The sequence below is a fragment of the Moschus berezovskii genome, chromosome 16, assembly GCF_049115385.1.
Source record: "Moschus berezovskii isolate FMDL1 chromosome 16, NW_MosBer_1.0, whole genome shotgun sequence".
In the NCBI taxonomy this organism is placed as follows: domain Eukaryota; kingdom Metazoa; phylum Chordata; class Mammalia; order Artiodactyla; family Moschidae; genus Moschus; species Moschus berezovskii.
In genome coordinates, this window is record NC_142475.1 from 21,716,612 (window position 1) to 21,742,521 (window position 25,910).

General features: G+C 40.8%; 1 protein-coding gene, 1 long non-coding RNA gene and 1 other non-coding gene across 3 annotated transcripts in view; all 3 read left to right on the forward strand.

Annotated features, from left to right (window-relative positions):
* Positions 1 to 25,910, forward strand: part of LOC148775230 (uncharacterized) — a 158,825-nt gene that overhangs the window by 68,510 nt on the left and 64,405 nt on the right. The window lies entirely within an intron of this gene.
* Positions 1 to 25,910, forward strand: part of LOC148775231 (uncharacterized) — a 136,404-nt gene that overhangs the window by 67,171 nt on the left and 43,323 nt on the right. The window lies entirely within an intron of this gene.
* Positions 22,967 to 23,092, forward strand: LOC129560586 (U6atac minor spliceosomal RNA). The gene has a single exon (XR_008686815.1). It is a non-coding gene; the product is annotated as a U6atac minor spliceosomal RNA (small nuclear RNA).

Below are 25,910 nucleotides of genomic sequence, written 5' to 3' on the forward strand. Positions count from 1 at the left end.
CTGACCCTAATCAAAGCTATGTCTTGCATGGCTGACCAAGTTATCTTTTAAAAAAATCCCCATCAATTTATTAATCCAACCATTCAGGATTCACTTGACTATATGGAGCACCTCTGATGGGAAGGCTCTTGTGACCAGTCTAGTGAGGGAGACAGACTTGTACCCAGAAAATTATGAGGCCATGTGCTATGTATTTTATCTCATTAAAACTTTTTTTGTGTTTCTTCATTGTTTCTAAGAAGAAGAGTTTTCCTTCTCCTAAGATAAAAGATCCTTCACAGTATAAATCCTCTCTACCACACAGTCTCCTCTCCAGCCCTTCCCCTGGTCTGCACTCTTGTGTGTCAACCACAGAAAATATACTGATGTTTCCGGGAGCTGCAACAGAAACAACTGGCAAATTCCTGCGTGTTATTCAAGACTTAGCTCAAGTGTCATCCTTTTTGACTCTGAGTTTATAATTCCAAAGCAGAGTCCGTCATTCACTCCTTTGGGCTCTTGTGGAAATTTGCACATTTCCCTGTTTTCTCATGTGTCGTATAATACTTTATTTCATTGTACTGTCCATTAAATTGTGAGATTCTTGAAGGCAGGGAAGGGAGTGAATATTATGCCTTTTGTTTTCCTGATCTTTGGTTCAATGGCCGGCACAATAATGCGTTTTTCTAAAGTGGGTGAATAAATAAATGAGTGAATGAATTGGGAAGTCAGCTTTTGGAATTACCCTTGGATTTGTGTTCCATTCAGCGCTGTTGAAAGACTCTGTACTGTTCAGCAGTTATCTTCCGGTAGAACACCTGGTAGAAATCTATAACTATGTTGGCCAACAACTCAAAGTGATTAGTGCGACCAATTTACTGCAATTAGAAGGAGGACCACATTCCATAGAATTTAAAAGGTGCATTGATTACACACCTGTACAGCATAAAAGAGACTGCCTACCACAATAATCATGAAAGCATGTCACTCTTTCACTAATTAAATAGGCTACCTGCACAGGTATTTCATAAAAATAATGTCAGATAAAAGCAAAAGATGAAAAGCAAGCAACAAGAAAAATCACAAACAAAGACTTTTTAAAAGATTATATAATTCCTACACATTCCCCAGTCATGCCAGTATAATCATTTTCTTTTTTTCTTTTTTTTTTATTGGAGGCTAATTATTTTACAATATTATATTGGTTGGTTTTGCCATACATTGACATGAATCCACCCGGGTGTATATGAGGTCCCCTTCCTGAACCCCCCTCCCACCTCTCTCCTCCGCTTATCCTCCCTCTGGGTCATCCCCGCATACCAGCCCCGAGTATCCTGTAACATGCATCGACCCTGAACTGGTGATTCGTTTCACATATGATAATATACATGTTTCAATGCCATTCTCCCAATCATCCCACCCTCACCCTCTCCCACAGAGTCCCAAAGACTGTTCTATACATCTGTGTCTCTTTTGCTGTCTCGTATACAGGGTTATCATTTGCATCTTTCTATATTCCATATATATGCGTTAGTATACTGTATTGGTGTTTTTCTTTCTGGCTTACTTCACTCTGTATAATAGGCTCCAGTTTCATCCACCTCATTAGAACTGATTCAAATGCATTCTTTTTAATGGCTGAGTAATACTCCATTGTGTATATGTACCAGAGCTTTCTTATCCATTCGTCTGCAGATGGACATCTAGGTTGTTTCCATGTCCTGGCTATTATAAACAGTACTGCAATGAACATTGGAGTACATGTGTCTCTTTCAATTCTGGTTTCCTCGGTGTGTATGCCCAGGAGTGCGATTGCTGGATCATATAGCAGTTCTATTTCCAGTTTTTTGAGGAATCTCCACACTGTTCTCCATAGTGGCTGTACTAGTTTGCATTCCCACCAACAGTGTAAGAGGGTTCCCTTTTCTCCACACACTCTCCAGCATTTATTGCATGTAGACTTTTGGATAGCAGCCATTCTGACTGGTGTGAAATTGCAACGAAAAGAATTAAATACTTAGGAATATATCTACCTAAGGAAACAAAGACTTGTATATAGAAAACTATAAAACACTAGTGAAAATAATCAAAGAGGACACTAATAGATGGAGAAATATACCGTGTTCGTGGATTGGAAGAATAAATATTATAAAAATGCGTATACTACCCAAAGTAATTTATACATTCAATGCAATCCCTATCAAGCTACCAACGATATTTTTCACAGAACTAGAACAAATAATCTCACAATTTGTATGGAAATAAAAAAACCTCGAATAGCCAAAGCAATCTTGAGGAAGAAGAATAGAACTGGGGGAATCAACCTGCCGGACTTCAGGCTGTACTACAAAGCCACAGTCATCAAGACAGTATGGTACTGGCATAAAGACAGAAATATAGATCAATGGAACAAAATAGAAAGCCCAGAGATAAATCCACACACCTATGGACACCTTATCTTTGACAAAGGAGGCAAGAATATAAAATGGAGAAAAGACAGTCTCTTTAACAAGTGGTGCTGGGAAAACTGGTCAGCCACTTGTAAAAGAATGAAACTAGAATACTTCCTAACACCGTACACCAAAATAAACTCAAAATGGATTAGAGAGCTAAATGTAAGACCAGATTCTATAAAACTCCTAGAGGAGAACGTAGGCAAAACACTCTCTGACATAAATCACAGCAGGATCCTCCAAGACCCACCTCCCAGAATATTGGAAATAAAAGCAAAAATAAACAAATAGGACCTAATTAAAATCAAAAGCTTCTGCACAGCAAAGGAAACTATAAAGCAAGGTGAAAAGACAGCCTTCAGAATGGGGGAAAATAATAGCAAATGAAGCAACTAATAAAGGATTAATCTCCAAAATATACAAGTAGCTCCTGCAGCTCAATTCCAGAAAAATAAATGACCCAATCAAAAAATGGGCCAAAGAACTAAACAGACATTTCTCCAAAGAAGACATAAAGATGACTAACAAACACATGAAAAAATGCTCAACATCCCTCATAATCAGTATAATCATTTTCAAGTCTTGTAGGGAATTTTTGGGGTCACCTGAGGCAGCTGGATTAGAGAACATCAAATTCCGTGGAAAGCAACATGCATACAGCTTCATTTTGGGGTAGACTCTTCATCTGTGTAATGCAATGGTTAAGAGCCTGGCTTCTGGAGGCAGGCTGCGGGTATAAGTCCCAGCTTCATCCACTAATGTGTAGGTATGTGTGGATGTGTGCTCAGTAGTGTCCGACTCTGCGACCCTATGGACTATAGCCCACAAGCCTCCCCAGTCCATGGAATTTTCCAGGCAAGAATACTGGAGTGGGTTGTCATTTCCCTCTCCAAGAGCTCTCTTCCTGACCCAGGGATCGAAACTAACATCTCTTGCATCTCCTGCATTGACAGGCAGATTCTTAACCACTGCCACCTGGGAAGCCCTGCATCTTCTTCTAGCTATAAAATATTAAGAAAGTTACACAAACTCTATTTTTCAGTTACCTTGTATATAAAATAAGGATAATAAGATTTAAAGGATTGTTGAGAAGATAGAAAATGGTAAGCTGTCAAAAAATACTAGATTTATTACTATTCATGGATTTCAGTTTTTATCATATCCCATATTTACCATATTTTAGCATATGTTCTCACTGGGACTTGGCTCTTCCATAAGTTTTCCATGTTGCATGTCTTTCATATGTTCCTGTGAAGTTGCTGCATCCAAGTTATTGGCATTTTGTTCTGTCCAGGAAATGGTCATGATCACTGGTGAATGCTAGAGAAACACTGAATCCATGAGTAAGCAAAGTCACAAGTTGATTACATTCTTTTATTGTTTGCTGTATATGGATCAGAAATCTTTTATGTTGCCTACAAAGGCTATGAATCAATTGTTTTTGTTGAGTTTAGGGCTAAATTAAGCACACTTCATTGTAGCCAAATTAACAAAAAGTAAGTACTGAGAAAAATTATTACAAGTTTCTGTGAGAGATGATTGTATTCCTGGGTCTCATAATTAGGATGGGATACAATCATTATTGTATTGGTTAGAGATATATCCTGTTTAGGGGGGCCTCCCTGGTGGCTCAGTACTAAAGAATCTACCTGCAATGCAGGAAACACAGGAGATTTGTGTTCCATCTCTGGGTCTGGAATATCCCCTGGAGAAGGAAATGGCAAGTCACTTCAGTATTCTTGTCTGGGAAATCCCATGGACAGAGAGCCTGGCAGGCTGCCATCCATAGGGTCACAAAGAGTTGGACATGACTAAAGCAACTTAACACATAACCTGCTTTGATTTGATAACCAGAGTCAAACACATAACAATCTTCTCTCAAGTATGTGAAAGGCCTGTTCTGTTACATGACTCACTGCCATATTTCAAATAATTTCTTTTATGATCAAACTTGAAAAGTAAATAACTATTCAGATGATGAGTTGATAAAAATAAAACCCAGGCAAGCAAATGCCAACAAAGCCAGGCATTGTACAAAGTAAGAAGCATAAATTAAGATTTTGGATCTTAATACTATTTTGATTGGAAACACTGAACTGTGAACTATATACAGCCATCATGTTACAAAGTTTTACTTCATTTTATCAATGGGCTATTTTACATCTAATTTTAAATGGCTATTAGCACATGATTAGCAAAAAAAGTTCACCAGTAGAACTGATTTTAATGTAATTAGCCACATTTCAAAATTATTTTCTATACTAACCTGTGACCAGAGATGCTAAAGCCTTCCTATTTAAGAATATCATATCAATGTATGGCAAAACCAACCAATATAATATTGTAAAATAATTTGCCTCCAATAAAAAATAAATTACCTAAAAAAAAATTAAAAAAAAGAATATCATAGATAGAGGATATGTTTGGAGGAACAATAAGGAAAGACACATAGTGACTTCTATTTGCAGGAAACAGGAATAAAAATGCACTTTTAGTATCATCATGGTGACCACGTCTTTGACTTGGTCAAAGTGAGAAGTGGTCAGACTTACCATTCTGTTGACTGTTCCCTAGGTCCCACATCCATCAGGGTGATGAAAGGCCTGTGATAGGTCTATTGAATATTCTATCTTTCCTCTTAATGTCATAGCTGTGTCATACTCATTTATTTCCAGGATGACTAAGAAGCAAAAATTCAATCTTATGTCATTTCTGGAGCTGGATGGCCTGGGATATTTAAGCTTCTTGTTTGAATTGCCTTTGTTACTTTTTCCCTGAAATGTTTTCAATGTTGGGAGCCTCCTGTCTGGAGAGAAGGGAAAGCACTCCCTCTTTGGCAATGCATAGACATTGAGCTAAAAAAACAAAACAAAACTGGCTTTGGCCAAATGAAAAAAGAACGTTTCAACTCCCAAAAAGAGAATGACATAGGGAAAACAAAACAGAACTAGACTGTGCTGTTAACTGTCCAAATGTGCAATTAAGTGCGTCAGAGTTTTAAGTAGTCTGCAAAATGATTCCTGAATAATCTAGTTAATACAACTTGGTGGCTCCACAATAATTGCGACTCTTCATATGGAGTAACTCTCCATGCCCTTCTCTGGAGACTACTCGGGAGGGAAAAAAAAAAAAAAACAACTTGGCCCTTCTGACTCACCAGCTTGTTCTTAAAACAGCAACAACAGCAGCAGCAAAGTGCTGGGTTTAGCCTGTTGGGTTTCCTGATGTAAGTCACTGAAGGGGGCTGGAATCTGTAGCCAGCTTGGGGTTGTCAGCTTCATCCCCCACATCCTGACAGCAAATAGTGGTTGCATTTTAGCCTGCCTGCTCCTTATTTCTGTAGCAGTATAACATTTCTTTATGAGTATCCGTCCTTTTGGAGCAGTAAGCGATAATTTCACTGAACCTATGCTGTGGGTGTCTAGCACAATGATTTGTATAGAGTTTAAGTCCCTCAATAAACATTGGCTGAAGTGAATTGAATAAGATTTAAAAACAGAAAGGCTGAACGAGAAAAATCTTCTATAGAGAATGTGCTATAAGTCTCCTTTAATTGTAGACATTGTTACCACGTCAAAGCATTATATGATTATATGTTGATTCACTTGAACAAATATTTACAGAGCCTTCCTGGCCACACTTCACCAAGAACCTGGAAGGTAGAAGACAGAGTAGTACAGATGATATCAAACAAATCCCTGGCTCTCTTGGAGTTTATAATTCAGCAGGACAGATGGATTACAGTGATCGCCTGTTGTTGTTTTTTTTAAAGTTGGATAATAGAGACCATTGGAATGTCCTTGAAGCAAACTCTTACTTTTTTCACTCAAAGAACCAGATAAATGAAGGGGGAAACAAAAGCCTAGTCTGAGATGGAGAAAAAAGGAAGAAGAAACAAAAACCAAAACCAGGGCACGTGGCATTTTCTGAGGATAAATGAAATACTCCTGGAGTCATGCCACCAAAAGCCAGGGCTTCTTGTTTCCCAGTGAAGACCTGACTCACAGGCTGGTTCCCTTCCTCTCCCATGTTACCCTGACTCGCTACCCATTCTCCCATCTCTTCATGACTCAGTCTCTGGGGCTTTGGCTTAAGTTCAACATAAGGGAGTTAGCAAGCAACCATGTGCCCTCCCCCAACCCTCCATGCCTCACTGATGCCCTCTACTACTCTGGCTCACTCATGAACTATAATAATAGGGGATCAGTTTCATAAGTTTTGAGCGCTGTGCAAGGCTCTTGAACAAGAAAACACATATGGTAGCTCAAATTTTTAGTTTTTTAAGGAAACGCCATACTGTTCTCCATAGTGACTATCAATTTACATTCCCACCAACAGTGTTAAGAGGATTCTCATTTCCCCATATCCTCTCCAGCATTTGTCATTTGTAGACTTTTTCGTGATGGCCATTCTGCCTGGTGTTTGATTTTTATTTTTTAATAATTGAGCATCTTTCCATGTGCCTCTTGGCTATCTGTATGTCTTCTTTGGTGCAATGTCTATTTCGATCTTCTTGTCCATTTGTTGAGGGGAAATGTGGAGTGGGATGAATTGGGAGCTTGGGACTGACATATATACAGTACTGTGAATACAGCAGTAATTAATGAGAACCTACTGTATAGCACAGGGAACTCTGCGCCAAGTTATGTGGCAGCCTGGATAGGAGGACAGTTTAGGGGAGGATGGATACATGTGTATGTGTGGCTGTGTCCCCTTGCTGTCCACCCGAAACTATCACAGTGTTGTTAATTAGCTACAAAAGAAGAAAACCCTTACACTGGCTTTGGAGGAACCCATCTTTATGGGTGCTCAATATTTCTTGAAACTATGCCAGCATTGTGGAGGCTACTGTCAGGCCTTGAATGGAACCCCCAAATCAGACACTGGTGGGATGAACCATGGAGGAGCCTGCTTGATTTACACTTTCTTGGGAAACAAGAAGCTACTGTGATCTGCTCTTATCTCTCAAACTGCTTCCAAATGGTTTGAAATCTTGATGCTCAGAGAACAGTAGCATTTCTAACTTGTCCATAGCCTTCTGGAAATAACCCCACTCTCGGAAATTGGCTTCCCTGATGACTCATGTGGCGCTAGTGGTAGAAAACCCACCTGTCAATACAAAAGACCTAAGAGATGTGGGTTTGATACCTGGGTCCAGAAGACCCCCTGAAAGAGGGCCATGGAAACCTACTCTAGTATTCTTGCCTAGAGAATCTCATGGACAGAAAAGTCTGGCAAGCTGCAGTCCATAGAGTCACACAGAGTCAGACACGACTGAAGCAACTTAGCACAAAAGCATGGCTCAGCAGATAAAAATTCTGCCTGCCGTGCAGGAGACATACAAAGTGCGAGCCCAATCCCTGGACCGGGAAGATCCCCTGGAGAAGAAAATGGCAACCCACTCCAGTGTTCCTGCCTGACAAATGCAATGGACAGAGGAGCCTGGTGGCTACAGCCCAGTGGGTCTAAGAGTTGGACACTATTGAGTGACTTAGCATGCACGCTCTTGGGATTTGCCTTCCCTACCACTCTAGCTACATGGTTCTAGAGGGAGTCACTACGTTCTTAGCTAATATCATCCATCTTACCACAGCTGATTGGTTCAGATGTGCACCAATTATCCAAAATGGGCAACTCAAAATAATTCCTGGGATTTTCCTAACTGGAATTGAGGAAAAAAGAGTGAGTTTCTCTCAGGTTGTGGGAGACTTGGGGTAGGAAGTCTGTCAATTTGGGGCGGCTGTGTTTTCTATTACATGGTATCAGAGAGTCTGAAGTGGGATAGGATACACTGAGAAAAAGGAAGGATAAGAGATGCGCTAAAAGAATCCTAGTGGCTTTGAGTCCCTGGTTCCCACTGCTTGGGAGGCACAGCTTAACTCTGCATGGATTTGTTTGTTTAATCTTTTCATTAGTTGCTAGAAACACACGGTATGTGTCTAAATAATCTTTCACTTTTTGTGTATCCTACTTCACATGAGTTTTTATCACTTGCAACCTTTAAAAGACCCCTGATTATAAAAGGATTTGCTCTGATGTTGGTTCCTTGCCTCTTCTTCTTCTGTATTGTTTCCTCTGCTTTTATAAATCACCAGCAATTTTCATTCTTTTGTGGATAATTTTTTCCATTTATTTCCTCTCCATTTCTCCCTGATCTTACCTTATTTCCTTTCCCTCTCTCTTCTCTCTTCCTTCCTTCCTCCCTCCCCCGCCCCTTTCTCTAACACCGTCCAGATGTCCACCGTTGTTGCATCCTAGTGGTTATCATTCATTTTGTATAAACAACCAGTTTAAATGTGTTTTCAATCGCATCCTGAAGGCCTTTGGAAGTGATTCTTTGGCAGCTATTATTCAGGATTATGTTGAAGATGAAGACTCAGAGTTGGACCATAAAGAAGGCTGAGCACTGAAGAACTGATGCTATTGAACTGTACTGTTGGAAAAGACTCTTGAGAGTCCCTTGGACTGCAAGGAGATCAAACCAGTCAATCTTAAAGGAAATCAACCCTGAATATTCATTGGAAAGACTGATGCTGAGGCTAAGCTCCAATACTTTGGCCACCTGATGCAAAGAACTGACTCATTGGAATAGACCCTGATGCTGGGAAAGACTGGATGCTGGGAAAGATTGAAGGCAGGAGGAGAAGGGAACAACAGAGGATGAGATGGTTGGATGGTATCACCAACTCAATGGACATGAGCTTGAGAAAGCTCTGGGAGATACTGAAAGATAGGGATGTCTGATGTGCTGCAGTCCATGGGGTCACAAAGAATCAGATACGACTTAGTGACTAAACAACAACAGCAACAACAGCAAACATTCAGAAACTATAAATAAACGTGACTCTCCTGTTGATTACCTTTGTTATCTTTTTTTTGTTTTTTTTACTAGTCAACCTTGTTTTATTTTTATTTTTTGACTTTGTAAGTCTTTTTTTTATATAATTTTTTTTCTCTTTTATAATTATTATTTTTTAATTTTTATTGGAGGCTAATTATTTTACAATATTATATTGGTTGGTTTTGCCATACATTGACATTGAATTATATAATTACAGATGAGTTTGGGCTTTTTTTCTTTCTTGGATTTGTTTTATTTTTATTAAAAATAATTAAAATATTTTGTCATTGATCACATGAATTTGTTGCATACTTACCTGTTTCTCATTTGTCCTTGTTGGTAAAGTATGTAATATTAAAAGATTTATCTAAAGATGACTCAATCAAAAAGTCTTCCCTAAGAAAGTCTGGAGACTTATAACTTAATTCTCCTTGGGAAATATGAATGGATAAATGAATGGGTAGGTGAATGAATATGTTTCCCCTAGACAAAAAGCAGATATCATCATGGCAAAGCCTGGTTCAGTACAAGACCCTCAGATAATTTACCAGGCTGTCAGTTTCTTTTAGCAGATATGCCTGTGCTATTTGACCAAAGATAAATATTCAGTAAATTCTCTGGGCTAAACCTGGTAATGGTATATTTGACAGCTTTAAATAGAGAAAGAAAACTATACTCTGGATTTAAATACAGAAAGCAAGCCAGTAAAGGAAAGGCAGATGCTCAATACAAATATTTTAGCAAATCACAAGACAGTGAGAAAGAGGAAGATCAAGCTAAAAATAATGCTCTCTCAAATGAAACATCCGGCCAAGGAGAATCAGATGTGGTACCTTTGGTCTACAGGGACCTTAACCTAAATGACTATAGAAGGAGTTGCCACATGGATGGCAAATTAGGGAAAAAATAAGTCAGTTAAGGAGAAATGGAGGTAAAGAGAATGATAATACTCAGGATATGGAGAAACTGGTGTTAAGTTGTGAGTCATGCATGAGTGCTAAGTTGCTTCAGTTGTGTCCAACTCTGTGCGACCCCATGGACTGAAGCCCGCCAGGCTCCTCTGTCCATGCGGATTCTCCAGGCAAGATTACTGGAGCAGGTTGCCATTTCCTACTCCAGGGGATCCTCCAGATGCAGGGATTTAACCTGAGTCTCCTGCATTGGTAGGTGGATTCTTTACCACTGAGCCATCAGGGAAGCCCATTTGGGATTGGAAGTATTTAAAGATATGTTTGCCTATCTTGGTTGTCTATTTTTCTATAAGGAATACAAGTTAACAGCATAATAATATAAACTGAGTTTTAAAGGGGAGATGGGGACACTCTTGACACCCATGAGTCAATTCCTGCCGTCTCACATTTCATTCCTAGACACCCCACTTTCCCCCCTACCTTCTTCTTACCCTCAGTCCCTGGAAGAGGTGGGTGGAGTCCATCCATCCCAGACATTCACCCTGGGGCCCTGGAGCTGAGCCACTGAAAGGCAGAGCCACATAGTGAGTGCCAGACTGAAAAGCCACGCGGGATAGAATCCAGAGTTAGCACTGGGACCAGCCAAAGCCACTCATAAACTGAACTGTGGCAGAGTGGAGGGGCCCAGAATAAGCTTGAAAGGCAGTTTGCAGAGAGGGAACGGGTGGAAGGCAGATGCCAGAGGGAAACGGAGGTGAGAGCTGAGGGACCTGCTGTGGAATGGAAGGCCAAGCTTTGCTTTCGGCCCCTCCAGTTTTCCCATTCCTGCCTGGTCTGATTCTTCCATTTATGATTTTTAGAACTTCTATGAATTTTCTGTTTTACTTGTTAACTAAGATTGCTTCTTAACCCAGGATTGGAGATACTATATATTCATTGCTATAACCTTGATAAAGACAGAAAAGCATCCTTGGAAACAAGCAAAAGGATAGGGCAGCCCTGGTGGACTCTGCATGGGCTGCCATCACTTCACCATCGTCCACAGCCCCGTGAGAGACTCACCAGCGTGTCGAATGCCCAGCAGAGCTTTTACTTTTTCATCCTTGGCCACAATGACTGGAAAACTGGGGCGACTGTTCTCTCTCAAGAGCAAGCTGGAAAACACCAGAAGTAAAATCTTGATAAACATTCTCCTGAGGCAGCTGCAATTCCTAAGTCATATCTACCCCGAAATGTGTGTTTTGTGTGTGTTTCCTGAAAGACTTTTGAAGGTGAGGAACTTTACAGGGCAGTTCTCTTTTCAATATTCTGAATTCTGTTGTGCAGAACTTAGCCTGATGTGCTTGACAGCCTTGGCGACAAAAAACACTATATAAATGCATCATCAATATAAAAATATAAATTGAATTAGAATGTTCATTCTGTTCTGCCGAGTTTCTTTCCTGAGCTGATTATATCTGAAACAGCTTTTATTAGAGACTTTCTCATTATGAGGAACTCACTGTCCTGTTCCAGCCCTCCATCAAGTACCACCTGGTTGACACTTTCTATTCTTATTTTTTTTTTCCTAAGTTAAGTAGCCCACATGAGGATTTGAAGTGCAGAGTCATGGCATTAGAATGACAACCTGCTGTTTCTCCTGATTAAGTTTTTCTGTTAGTAAGTTAAGGTTTCACTTTGAAGAATAAAGGATGACAGTTTGGATACTGATGGTTGATGAGGTCAAATGGTGGCCCAACAAATGATGATCTTAATGTTTTCTCTAACAATCCTCTTATCATTGCATAATTCATCTTTTATCCTCATATAGGAGTATTTGCAGTATCTTAAATCACTCACCGTTCAAGTGAACTGGATAAGTGTTTAGATAAGTGTCTAAATAATGCTAGAAATGGATCTTTAAATATATATATACTTTATTTTTATATTATTTTATATATTATATATATATATAATATTTATATTATTTATATATATACTTTATCTTGAGAGTCCCTTATACTGCAAGGAGATCCAACCAGTCCATTCTAAAGGAGATCAATCCTGGATGTTCATTGGAGGGACTGATGCTAAAGCTGAAACTGCAATACTTTGGCCACCTCTTGCGACGAGTTGACTCACTGGAAAAGACTCTGATGCTGGGAAAGGTTGGGGGCGGGAGGAGAAGGGGACGACGGAGAATGAGATGGCTGGATGGCATCACCGACTCTGTGGACATGAGTTTGAGTGTACTCTGGGAGTTGGTGATGGACAGGGAGGCCTGGCGTGCTGTGATTCATGGGGTCGCGGAGAGTCGGACACGACTGAGCGACTGAACTGAACTGAACTGAACTTTATTTTTTAGAACAGTCTTGGAATTATAGAAAAATTGAACAACTAGTTTAAGCAGGAAGTTCTCATATTTCTGCTTCATTGACTATGCCAAAGCCTTTGACTGTGTGGATCACAATAAACTGTGGAAAATTCTGAAAGAGATGGGAATACCAGAGCACCTGACCTGCCTCTTGAGAAACCTGTATGCAGGACAGGAAGCAACAGTCAGAACTGTACATGGAACAACAGACTGGTTCCAAATAGGTAAAGGAGTACGTCAAGGCTGTATTTTGTCACCTTGCTTATTTAACTTATATGCAGAGTACATCATGAGGAACGCTGGGCTGGAAGAAGCACGAGCTGGAATCAAGATTGATGGGAGAAATATCAATAACCTCAGATATGCAGATGACACCATCCTTATGGCAGAAAGTGAAGAGGAACTCAAAAGCCTCTTGATGAAAGTGAAAGAGGAGAGTGAAAAGTTTGGCTTGAAGCTCAACATTCAGAAAACAAAGATCATGGCATCTGGTCCCATCACTTCATGGGAAATAGATGGAAAAACAGTGGAAACAGTGTCAGACTTTATTTTTTTGGGCTCCAAAATCACTGCAGATGCTGATTGCTGCCATGAAATTAAAAGACGCTTACTCCTTGGAAGGAAAGTTATGACCAATCTTGATAGTATATTAAAAAGCAGAGACATTACTTTGCCAACAAAAGTCCTTCTAGTCAAGGCTATGGTTTTTCCCGTGGTTATGTATGGATGTGAGAGTTGGACTGTGAAGAAAGCTGATCACCGAAGAATTGATGCTTTTGAACTGTGGTGCTGGAGAAGACTCTTGAGAGTCCCTTGGACTGCAAGGAGAGCCAACCAGTCCATTCTAAAGGAGATCAATCCTGGGTGTTCATAGGAAGGACTGATGCTAAAGCTGAAACTGCAATACTTTGGCCACCTCATGCGACGAGTTGACTCACTGGAAAAGACTCTGATGCTGGGAAAGGTTGGGGGCGGGAGGAGAAGGGGACGACGGAGAATGAGATGGCTGGATGGCATCACCGACTCTTGGACATGAGTTTGAGTGAACTCCGGGAGTTGGTGATGGACAGGGAGGCCTGGCGTGCTGTGATTCATGGGGTCGCGGAGAGTCGGACACAACTGAGCCACTGAACTGAACTGAACTGACCCCACACCATGTTTCCCCTTATAGTAACATCTGACATTAATATGGTACATTTGTTACAATTAATAAACCAACGTGTGTGTGTTAGTCACTAAGTCATGTCCGACTCTTTTCAACCCCATGAACTGTAGCCCACCAGGCTCCTCTGTCCATGGGATTCTCCAGTCAAGAATACTGGAGATGGTACCCTTTTCCTTTTCCAGGGGATCTTCCCAACCCAGGGATCAAACTCAGGTCTCCTGCATTGCAGGCAGATTCTTTACCATCTGAGCCACCAGGGAAGCCAATGAACTGATCCTGATACATTATTAATTAAATTCCATAGCTTGTTTGGATTTTACTTTGTTTTTACCTAGTGCCTTTTTTCTGTTCCAGGATCCCATCCAAGATACATAGTACACTTAGCTGTCATGTCTCCATTAGGTCACACTTGGCTGTATAAAACAAAACCCCAAACAAGTAAGATCCCCAAAGAACAAATTCAAGGACAAGAGACACAAGTGCTGAGCTTTGCCTTCTCCCTGTGACTCCCATACTGGGCGTGTATCTCTCTTCTCTTACCTTGATCTGTCCCTCAGCATTGGTAAGACAGACTGTAACTTTCACACATGAAAATTAAAAAGTGAGGAATAAGAGAATTTAAGATATATGAAATAATATTCCATTGTATATATATACCATGGTTCCCTTATCCATTCGTTTCGAAAAGTGGTACAGATGAACCCATTTCCAGGGTGGGAATAGAGACCCAGACATAGAGAACAGACCTGTGGACACAGGTGGGGAAGCGGAGGGGGAGACAAACTGAGAGCGGCTCTGACATGTATACATGACCATGTGTTAAACAGCTTGTAGGAAATTGCTATATAGCGTAGGGAGCTCAACTCGGTGCTCTGTGATGACCTAGATGAGTGGGATGGGTGTGGGGTGGGAGGGAGGTCCAGGAGGGAAGGGATATATGTATACATATAGCTGATTCACTTCATTGTACAGCAGAAGCTCATGCAACATTTTAAAGCAATTACACTCCAATAAAAATATATATGGAAAAATGACTCAATAATAATAAATTCTCTGAATAACCTCAGATATGCAGATGATACCATCCTTATGGCAGAAAGAGAAGAGGAACTAAAGAACCTCTTGATGAAGGTGAGAGAGGACAGTGGAAAAGCTGGCTTAAAATGCAACATTTAAAAAACCAAGATCATGGCATCCAGTTCCATCGCGTCATGGCAAATAGATGGGGAAACAATGGAAACAGTGACAGACTTTATTTACTTGGCCTCCAAAATCACTGTGGATGGTGACTGTAGCCATGAAATTAAAAGATGCTTGCTCCTTGGAAGGAAAGTTTTGACAAACCTAGACAGTTTTAAAAAAGCAGGGCATTACTTGCCAACAAAGGTCTGTCTAGTCAAAGCTATGGTTTTTCCAGTAATCATGTATGGATGTGAGAGTTGGACCATAAAGAAGGCAGAGCAGTGAAGAACTGATGTCTTTGAACTGTGGTGTTAGAGAAGACTCTTGAGAGTTCCTTGGACTGCAGTGAGATCCAACCAGTTCATCCTAAAGGAAATCAATCCATAATATTCATTGGAAGGACTGATGCTAAAGCTGAAGCTCCAATAACTTTGGCCACCTGATGCAAAGAACTGACTCATTTGAAAAGACCCTGATGCTGGGAAAGACTGAAGGCAGGAGGAGAAGGGGACAACACAGAATGAGATGGTTGGATGGCATCACCAACTCAATGGACATGAGTTTGAGCAAGTTCCAGGAGATGGTGAAGGACAGGGAGGCCTGGTATGCTGCAGTCCATGGGGTCACAAAGAGTCAGACATGACTGAGCAACTGAACAACAACAAAAATAGCTTTGTTATCGCCTATCCCAATAGAAGTGTCAGCTTGCTTCACTAAACTCCCAAAGGTCTTTATTCTAATGTCAAGTTGGTACCAAATTACAGTTTTCCTCTCTTCTAGTGCCTAGGTGGCTTGATTTGTTATTGTCTGGTTTTGTCTGTGTAACTAGCTCTCTGAAGGTACTTTTATGCTCAGTCAAGTGCTAAAGTCCTTTTTGCACAAAAACTCAAGCCTTTTCTGAGTTTAAAAGATCTTAGATGATTTCCTCCTACTTAGTTCTAGTTTCTAGTTTGAGAAACTTGCTGCAGAGTTTAGTCCAAGCTTCAGGGTGCCTCCAAAGTCTAGGGTCCTTTTTCAGAGGCCATCTTCCTTCCTCATTGGAGAAACATTCTAGGCAGTTCTTTAGGCAAATATGTTCCTGTCACAATGTGACCTTGGCCAAGACGTTGGCTTGTCTTCTTGGCCTTGGCTGACTAGACCAGATGTGGCCATCAGGCCAAGCACAATCTATAAGCTATGAGGTGTGGAGCAAGAACGTTGTTCAACCAGAATGATGAGGACTAAATTGGATTAATCAGAATTTCTGAAATGAAATTGAGAATCAAGCCAGTAAGGTTGTAGTGCAGAAGGGCCATGAAGGATCGTGAACAAGAGAAATGATGATTAAGCAGACATCAGAGTGATAAGTAAGTGGAAACCAGATGCCACAGGTAGTTATCACACTGGGAGAGGTAAAAAGAAAGACAGTAAATTGCTGAATCATTATATTAGTAGAATTCTATGAACTTCAGAGGCTGAGGGCATGACAAGGTAACCAGGACTTAGAATTGCCTTGGATCCCATGACAATCTCCCAGCTCATGAGCTTCGTTCCTTTTCAGGGTTGCCTCATCTTTCCAATATCTTCAGGTTCCACAGGTATCCTTGTTGTCCTCATTTCCACGTGCATCCTTACATTACACAGGTCTTGTTTCTCAAGAAAACATAAGGGAGGTTAAAGAGCACACATGCCTTCTCTCCATTCAGGTTGGCAGGAATTGCAATCAACTCTGCAACTGATTCAACCTTTTCCAGCTCAGCTTCTTTGCCCTGCACATTCTCAGAAATGTTCCAAATTGTTCCATAGATGTTTGACCTTCATCTCCAACACAGGGAAGTAAGTAGCCTTACAAAAGCCCAATTAATGGAATAAAATTAATATATATCATGGGCAAAGAAGGTTGTACCCCCCCAAGATTTCCCATCTGCTTGCATTGTGTCCTTAGGTTAACTGACTCACCTTAATCAAGTCAGTTATTCATTATTTGATTTCAGACCAGTTATAGGTCTTCTCATCTGCCCTGTAAATAATAATGAGTCATTAATATTTACATATGCAAGGTACTATTCTATGAAATATATATATAATTATTTTAATCCTCTCATCAACACTCTAAGGAAGGTATGTATAAGCATTATTTCTTTTTGTATATAAGGGTATTAAGGCTTAGAGAGGTTAAGTACTTGGTCAGAGTCACACATATGTCATTAATAAGTGAGACTTGATGTAAAACCTGATAGTGGAGCCTTAGTTCTTAACCAGAGCCAGGTTCGCTGGTTAAGAACGAGTCCTTCCTACATAGTGGTAGTGGGTGCTCAGGTTCACATTCAGTTGACTGCTTGCCTGGGTCTCCCTGAGGTCCAGACTCTCCAGTAATGCACTCAGCCTGACTGTAGACTAATCACTGATAAACGCCCCTTCAGGGCGAGTATTGTGGAAATCAACTTGAGTAGTACTTCACTATGGAGCCATAGGAATCCAGCCCCCAATGTCTGCTTCCTCAAATCACCTGTCTGAACCAGATTGCCTCAATATTCAATCATTTGCACGGTGGAATGACTTGGCAGAACAACATTTTCATCTAGAGATTGATGTATTTCTTCCATTTCATCAGCGGCTGGCACTGTTTTTTTCTCTGAACATCGGGGCTTATAAGGCTAAGAGACATTGAAAGGTGTGGTCATAAGCATTCCCACAGCTGCTGGACATTCATCATTCCCTGTCATCCAGTAACAGTGAATTCTGCCAGGTTCCTCTTCTCAGGGGTCCTGCTGCCCTGCATGGCTGTCTGTGTGATGAGCTCAGGTGGGTGCTGTGATGGAAATGGCCTGCTCTGTTTGCAGGAGCTTCCATTAGAAAAGTTGCCATTTCCCAAGGAGTTCTCTTCCTGTTATAATGATCCCTTGCTAGGGGAGTGAGTGACACCCTCCATTCAGGCTCCTAATGCCTTTTCCTAATAAGGGCATAGAGGAAAAGACGGACTCCAAATTATAAAGCTCCTAATGCCAACTTCAGGTTGTCCAATAGTAGATTTTTTCCTCTCCTAGGAATTAGCTACCTCTGAATAAAGGCCCAGTTTTACCGGACTGATAGCTCCCCAACACTTTCTGAGCAGTTTCTAGTGGGAGAGCTACCTGAATATAATGGGTGGCCTTTCCAGGAGTTTTCCTCTTCCTTTCCATATTGGACAAGCCCTTTTCTTACTACTGGAAACACCAATTACTCTTTTCCCTGTCTTCCTTACAATTAGTATATAGGCAAGTAACTCAATATTGACCCATGGAACCTGAAGAAATGTCTGATGAGGGTTTGGAAAAAAGGTTTTTCTTCCTAGAAATAGGAAGCATCCCTTTTCTCTTTTCTGAATGTGATTTGTCAACATGTGACCTCTGGAACCATTCCAGCCTTTTTGAGGTCATGAGGGGAGACATCAATGTCACATTTTAGGTGTCAAAGCACAAAGAAGAACTCCAGGTTCATGAGTTGTTGCACCCAACTTGGAACTTCCCTGCCTTGACTTACTTGTTATAGTGAAAGAAAGTGAAAGTTAAGTCTCTCAGTCGTGTCCAACTCTTTGTGACCCCATGGACTGTAGCCCACCAGGCTCCTCTGTCCATGGGATTCTCCAGGCAAGAATACTGGAGTGGGTTGCCGTTTCCTTCTCCAGAGGATCTTCCCGACCCAGGGATGGAACCCAGGTCTCCTTCATTGCAGGCAGATGCTTTAATAGTAATAATAGTAACTGTGGGCTTCCCAAGTGGTTCAGTGGTAAGAATCCACCTGCCACCACAGGAGATGCAAGTTTGACCCCTGGGTCGGGAAGATCTCCTGGAGGAGGAAATGGCAACCCATTCCAATATTCTTGTTTGGAAAATTCCATGGACAGAAGAGCCTGGCAGACTGCAGTCTGTGGGGTCACAACGATTCGGACGTGACTGAGTGACAAGCGTGTGCAATAGTAACTGTTATTGTTATTCCTGGCAATAATGACAATTAATACTTCTACAGAGCCTATTATGTACCAGACATATTTAATTATTATGTAACATTATAAATATCTATATTGTTTAAACTATACCTTTCAGTTGAGTGCTCTATTATTTGCAGATGAAAACACCCTAACCAACATGCTTGCCACTTTGTTCCTTGCTCTCTCAAAGCCTTAGAGGTCTTCAAGAGGCTTCTTTAGAAAGCAGACTTGAGCCGATGCCATCTAAAATATATAATCCTCCCATCATGGAGTGAATCTTCTTTTCCCAGGATCCTTCAAAGAAATCTCTTCTCCTGTGAAGAAGCATCCTGAAGCCCACAGCTAAGGGGTCCTGGGAAACCAGGTGTGGACTTTCCATTTCTTTATTTTCAGTCTGGCGAGTTACACAGACAATAGAAAATAGTAGACATAGTCCCTAGAGGACCACTCTCTCATAAAAACATCTGAAAATGAAGACTTGGAGTAAGAATGGGTGAAATATTTCTGAGATTCCTCTATTAGTCTCATTCCCTTCCCGTCACATTTCAAAAAGTCAATCAGGTTATTCTAAGGGCTCAGGAGGCCCTGAGGAGCTGTAATTAGTCCACTGCAGTGAATATTTATCTGGACATGTCTGCCCATAGCAATCATTTTCCTGGTTCACACATTCCACTTGACAATATTTTATATAATAAAATAAACACCATCACCAAAGAGCTCTATAAGCTATAAAATACTATACAGAATTAACTTATGATGATGACAAAGATTTATTCATTACCTGCCTTCAACATTACTGACTCAGGGTCCTAGGAATATATTTATATTTTAACCTGTTTTATTACCTTATTCAACTATCAACAACCTGATTTTGCACCAAATATATTGACTGTGTCAGAACTGGTTGTGTTTTCTTTCATTGCTATTGAATTATGTCTCACATTTTTATTAATAGTTGTGACCAATGTTGGTCAACGTTTTACAATTTACAGTTGGTTTTTCCTGTATGTTGGGGCTTCCCCGATGGTTCAACAGGTAAAGAATCTGCCTGCAATGCAGGAGACCTGGGTTTGGTCTCTAGGTCGGGAAGATCCCCTGGAGAAGAAAATGGCAAACCCACTCCAGTATTCTTGTCTAAAAAATCCCATGGACAGAAGAGCCTGGTGGGCTAAAGTATTGCAAAGAGTCGAACACGACTGAGCATGCTGTCACTGAACTTTCACATATCTTAACTCATTGGAGCTTCATAACAATCTTCTTTGAAAATAAGAGTATGGAGGCTCAGATTTGTTCAAGATGACTCAGGAAAAAGCCAGAAAAGGAGCAGGTTCTCCTGAAGGCAAGGAAAGTCCTTTCTTCTGGGAGGCGTTGACACTCCTCTGGATCATCTATGGTTTTAAGATGGAAAAGGGACCACAGGGCAAAGAGACTGGAGTTCAGTAAGGAAGGATGACATGTCGACAACAAGCTAGGTGGATCTTTCAGAGATGGATGGGCCATGGGGGATATTTGATGAATTTGTGATATCCTGAATTACCTCAGAGCTTCCTTCATGGCTCAGTCAGTAAAGAATCCATCTGCAATGCAGGAGTCTGCCTGCAATGCAATAGACCCAGGTTTGATTCCTGGATTGGGAAGATCCCCTGAAGAAAGAAATGGTAACCCACTCTAGGATTCTTGCCTGGGAAATCCCATGGACAGAGGAGCCTGGCAGGTTACAATCCATGGGGTCTCAAGAGTCGGACATGACTTAGCAACTAAACCGTCATGAATGACCACATGGTTAATTTTTAGTGGCTCCTAGGCAAGTTATCAGGGCAAGTTACTCACAGTTTCCTCATCAGTAAAACAGAGTTCCCAATAGCACCCATCTCATAATATTGTTGGTTTATATGAGTCAGAACATTACTTACCTAATAAACGCTTCATAAACATTTGCTAGTTTGGTTTCTATCCTGTGGGAACACTTAGTGTGGTTGAGGAGAGAGATAGGGCCACTTAGCTACTTTTGTCTCCCTACAGACACTTTCCATTTCTCTATCCTTGTAAAAGTCCGGGATAACATGTAGATTACAGAGCCTGTGTGTCAATGTCCTCAGGGATCACCAAACCTTGATCGTAAGCACCCTGGTAGTAAAGTGAAGCTTGAACTTAAATGAAAACTGTAATATTCAGCTCTGCTCACTGTTTAAGGAGTTCCTTTAAAGGGCTTAATAAAGAGGATCAGCAAGATCCCTGGGTATTAAACACGTCTTCCAATGCAATATTTTAATGAGGTTAAGTATAATACAGCAAGTCCTTGGATTAATCTTCCCTTAAACTACCCACGAGCTCAAGATGCAGAGAAAAATATCCTCAGAAAATTGCTGGGACTTTTATTGAACCCAAGTGTCAAATGCAAGAAAATTACAGGTGCTTGACTCCTAACCCCCATCAGGGCTAGTGTGGTCTCTCCTTAAAATCCTGAGATAAAAAACGAAGATCACAGAGGGAACTTGACAATATTGCTTTTCTGTTGCTCCTTTGAAGTCTCTGAAGCAGTGATCTCAGGCTGGGTTTCTCCTGGGGGCTGGTGAGCCAGTTGTGCCCACTGAGATATTTCCCAGTCCTGGGGATGGAGAGTTTCTTTGCTCAAGCCCTCACGGTGTGTCTCCCTGCAAAGACTGTCTTTCCTCTGAGAGCTCCCAGTTTATTTTTAACAACTGGTGCCAAGACCTAGCATTGTTTGCCTGCATCAGAGTGTAGGCAGAGAGGACACATGCATGCAATTTCAGAGCATGGGGGCCACTTGTCTGGGGTTAGTCATGAGGAAGTGGCTGCCGCCTCCTCTGGCAGTCTTTTATAACTGAGCTGTTTTAGGTTCTCTGTCCTTATGTATACAGTTTAATTTTGAGTGCTTTAGTTTAATTTTGTCCTTCAAATGCCTTTATAAATTACAGCATCTTGTGATGATTGTTTTTCTTTTTTGGAAAGGAAAGGACTAGTACACAAATCTCTGAAATGAAAGACAGGAAGAGAGAATAAAGGATGAGGATAAAGAGGAAGAGGGAGCTGCCAGGGAGGGAAGAGAGGCAGCTATTCTCTTCCGTTTCTCCTTTATTTTGGACCTTGAGACAGACACAAATGACCTCAGTGGACCTCAAAGGGCAGATGGAGTAAGATGATTTCTGTGGGGTTTGATTTGATAAGTTGGACATGGATTGTTCGATATCTCCACTTTCTCTCCACTTTTTGCTCTGATTTATTTCCTTCAGTTAAGCACTGCCTTTCTCTAAGATGCTCCTTAAAGGCAAATCCTCTGAGAAGGCTAATCATGAAGTTTTAAACTCTTGAAAAAAATGAAATTCACAGATTAGTGGCTCCCAAATCTAGTTGATCATCCAAAGCCCTTAGGGTACTTGTTAAGCATACAGATACCAGGGCCTTACCCCAGACCTGTGGAGGAGTCAGAAGCTCTAATGACATGAATCTGCGTCTGTATTTATAAAAAACAAAACAAAACTTTTTAGGTGTTTCAATGATTTTGGAATTTCTTACAGACATGCCTCCACGTCTAATTTGTCTTCCTAGGAAGCAAGGAAGGGCAAAATAGCAGAACTGTAGTGGGTCCTTCTAGAATGAAGACTCTAGAAAGAGGGTTCAAGTTCTCAAGTGTTTGTTGCTCAGTCATATCTGACTCTTTGCGACCTCAAGGACTATAGCCTGCCATGCTCCTCTGTCCATGAAATTCTCCAGGGTTGCCATTCCCTTCTCCAGAGGATCTCCCCAACCTGGGGATTAAACGCAGGTCTCCTGCATTGCAGGTGGATTCTTTACTATCTGAGCTACCAAGGAAACCCAGAAAAAGGGTAAAGAGGCTAATTTTTTTAAAGACAGTGGAGAATTCCAAAAACAGTTTTGCTCTAAATTGGCTGTGCCAGTGGAAATGTACCTTCATCCAAAGTCACCTTTATCAGTATAGTTTCATAAGACCGTTAAAGAAAGCTTTGTTTTCCTTCTGGCACTTCAAATATTGAAGCCAGTCAACAAGTTGATACTGATCTTCTGGCCTTGATATTTTGCTGGTTTAAATAAAGAACCAGTCAATGTCAAGGGAAAGAGAGCTTAATTAATCAATTAAAGAGAACATGTGCTTATTGTATGAAAGGAGAAAAGGTGAGAACTTCCTTTGACAAAGTTGGAAGAGGCTCTCGGGCTTGGCAACACGCATATGGTTAAGGCATTGCCACCTACTTCGTGGTATCTAACCACTGTTTTTTGATTTGAGAGACTAGCATTGAAACATATACATTACCATATGTAAAATAGATAGTCAGTGGGAGTTTGATGTATGACGCAGGGCACCCAAAGGCGGTGCTCTGTGACAACCTAGAGGGATGGGGTGGGGAGAGACGTGAGGGGGGTTTCAGGACGGAGGGAACACAAGTATGCCTATGGCCAATTCATATTGATGTATGGCAAAAACCATCACAATATTGTAATGCTTTTAAATTAAATTAAACTAAGCTAATTAATTAAAAAAAGAACACATGCACATTCATTTATATTGGCAGGTTATTTCAGTTTACCTGTAGGTGTGATAATCACAGATGGAGGTCCTGGTGATGAAGCATCATCATTTGGCTTCTGTTTCTTCCTTGCTTAGCTTCCTTATTTCTTAAAATTAAACGGAAGAGTTTAGAGTCTATTCTTGGGACACATGGAGGTAATAATGGGACTCTGCATTCTATTTTTAATAACTGAATAAAAAGTCAGGATTAAACAGTGTATATTTACTTCGTAATAAAAGTTCATGAGCTAACAAAAAAATCATGTTTCTTTACTTTTTTGGTGATAAGTATTTCAGCTCACTCTTTTTTAGCACTGGTTCACTCATGCTGAATTGAAATTATCATTTGGATTTATACTGTTGATAAATAGATAAATAGAAAAGAAAATGAAAACACAAGGTCCATTTGTTCATTCATTTGGTTGTTTTATGTCATAGGGAGTTCAGATATCACTCCTAGAAGCATTTAGATAGAATTCAAAATACCCCAAAGCCTTCAGTAACACAAAGATACCAGAGAAATATTTTATTTTTTACTTTATTTTTTAAAAATTGTTTATTTATTTGGCTGTGTTTGGTCTTAGCTGAGGCACACTGGATTTTCATTGCATCATCATGTGGGATCTCCTTGTGGTGCATTGACTCTGCAGTTGTGAAGCGTAGGCTCAGTAGATGTGGCTTACAGGCTTAGTGAAGCCGCCCAGGTATGTCCCACTCTTGGCAACCCCATGGACTGTAGCTTACCAGGCTCCTCCATCCATGGGATTTTTCCAGGCAAGAGTACTGAAGTGGGTAGTCTTTCCCTTCTCCAGGGGATCTTCCTAACCCAGGGATTGAACCCAGGTCTCCTGCACTGCAGGCAGACGCTTTACCGTCTGAGCTACAGGCTTAGTTGCTTTGTGACATGTGGCATCTTAGTTTCCTGACCGAGGATCACACCCTGATTGCAAAGCAGAATCTTAACCACTGGACCACCAGAGAAGTCCTGAGAAATATTTTAAATAGGACACTTTCCATAAACTCACAAAAGAAAGTTCTGCCACATAGTAAGTCCTCTGTTTTATTGTGGGGCTCTATAGGAAGTAGATACTGAGATGGAGATTTTTAAGCCAGAAGTTTATTGAAGGCAGTTCTTTGGGGCAATGAGGAAATCCTCAGCCAGTCCCACAGAGAGCTTGGGAACTGGGATGACCCATCAGAATGATGACAAATTCCAGAGAGGAACTCAGTTGAGCCATCAGCCCCTCATACTCCAGGAGGTATCTAGAGGCACACCCAAGACAGACTCTGCTTTTGTGCCACCACCAACTCTCTACGTCCTGTGATATATGTGGGCACACGTTCCCCCGTTCCCTATACTCCTAGGACCTGTGCTGTCACATATAATGTATCAAGCCTTTTCTTTTGACTTGGTAGTGGCTGAAGAGCATTAACAGAACACATTAAGCTACTTTGCATTGCCAATTCTTCATGTATTTTCACAGGAGTTAGGTCTCTGAGTTGACTGCTCATGAGTACTCTCACCAGTAATAATATATTGGCCATAAAGAGAGGGATGGGGCAGGGGAGAAACTAATAGTTAAACACACCTACCATATGCCAGGTCTTGAACTAGACTCCAGAGCCACTTAATGAATTGGACATAGTAGGAATGCGCAGGTTTGCAAATTAGTAATTGCAACAAAATATTATGGGTGCTTAAACGGAAAATGATTAAGTTCAATGGAGATGTAAGAATGAGTATGGTGAATTTTCCATGAGAAGTATTCAGGGAAAGCTTTCTGTGAAATGTGAAATTTGAAATAAATCTTGAAAGATGACTAAATAGTGGCCAGGAAGTGGCACAGATAAAGATGTTCCACATAGAAGCAGGGTATGCAAAAGCTTGGGGTCCTGCACACACATGTATATACACACATATAATGAATACACATACAAATATATACCTACTTGTATGTATATATGCACAAATAAACATGCGTGATGCATATACACACATACATACAAATGCGTATATACCTCTATATAAGCAGGTTTCCCTGGTGGCTCAGCGACAAAGAATCTGCCTGCTGATGCAAGAGACATGGCTTCAGTCCCTGATTGGGAAGATCCCTTGGAGAAAGAGATGACAAACTGCTCCAGTATTCTTATCTGAGAAATTCCATGGACAGAGGAGCCTGACAGGCTACAATCCACAGGGTCTCAATGAGTTGGACATGACTTAGTGATTAAACAACAGCAACAAATATACATAAATACATGTGTATATATCTATACACAAACATTTACAATAAAAGAATTATCACAGTGAATAGAGAAGGGGCACACAGTACGGTTTTACATACACGCACACAAACACACATATTAATAATAAGGTGTGAGCTTCAAAAAGCAGAAGTCAGGGTTGCATTTAATGAAATGATAGTCCCCCAACAGACTAATAATTCAAAAGAAATCCCTTAGAGCATACTAGGTAATCCTGCCTACTAGGAAATATTTTATGCAAAATTCCCATCAAATAAGCTCTT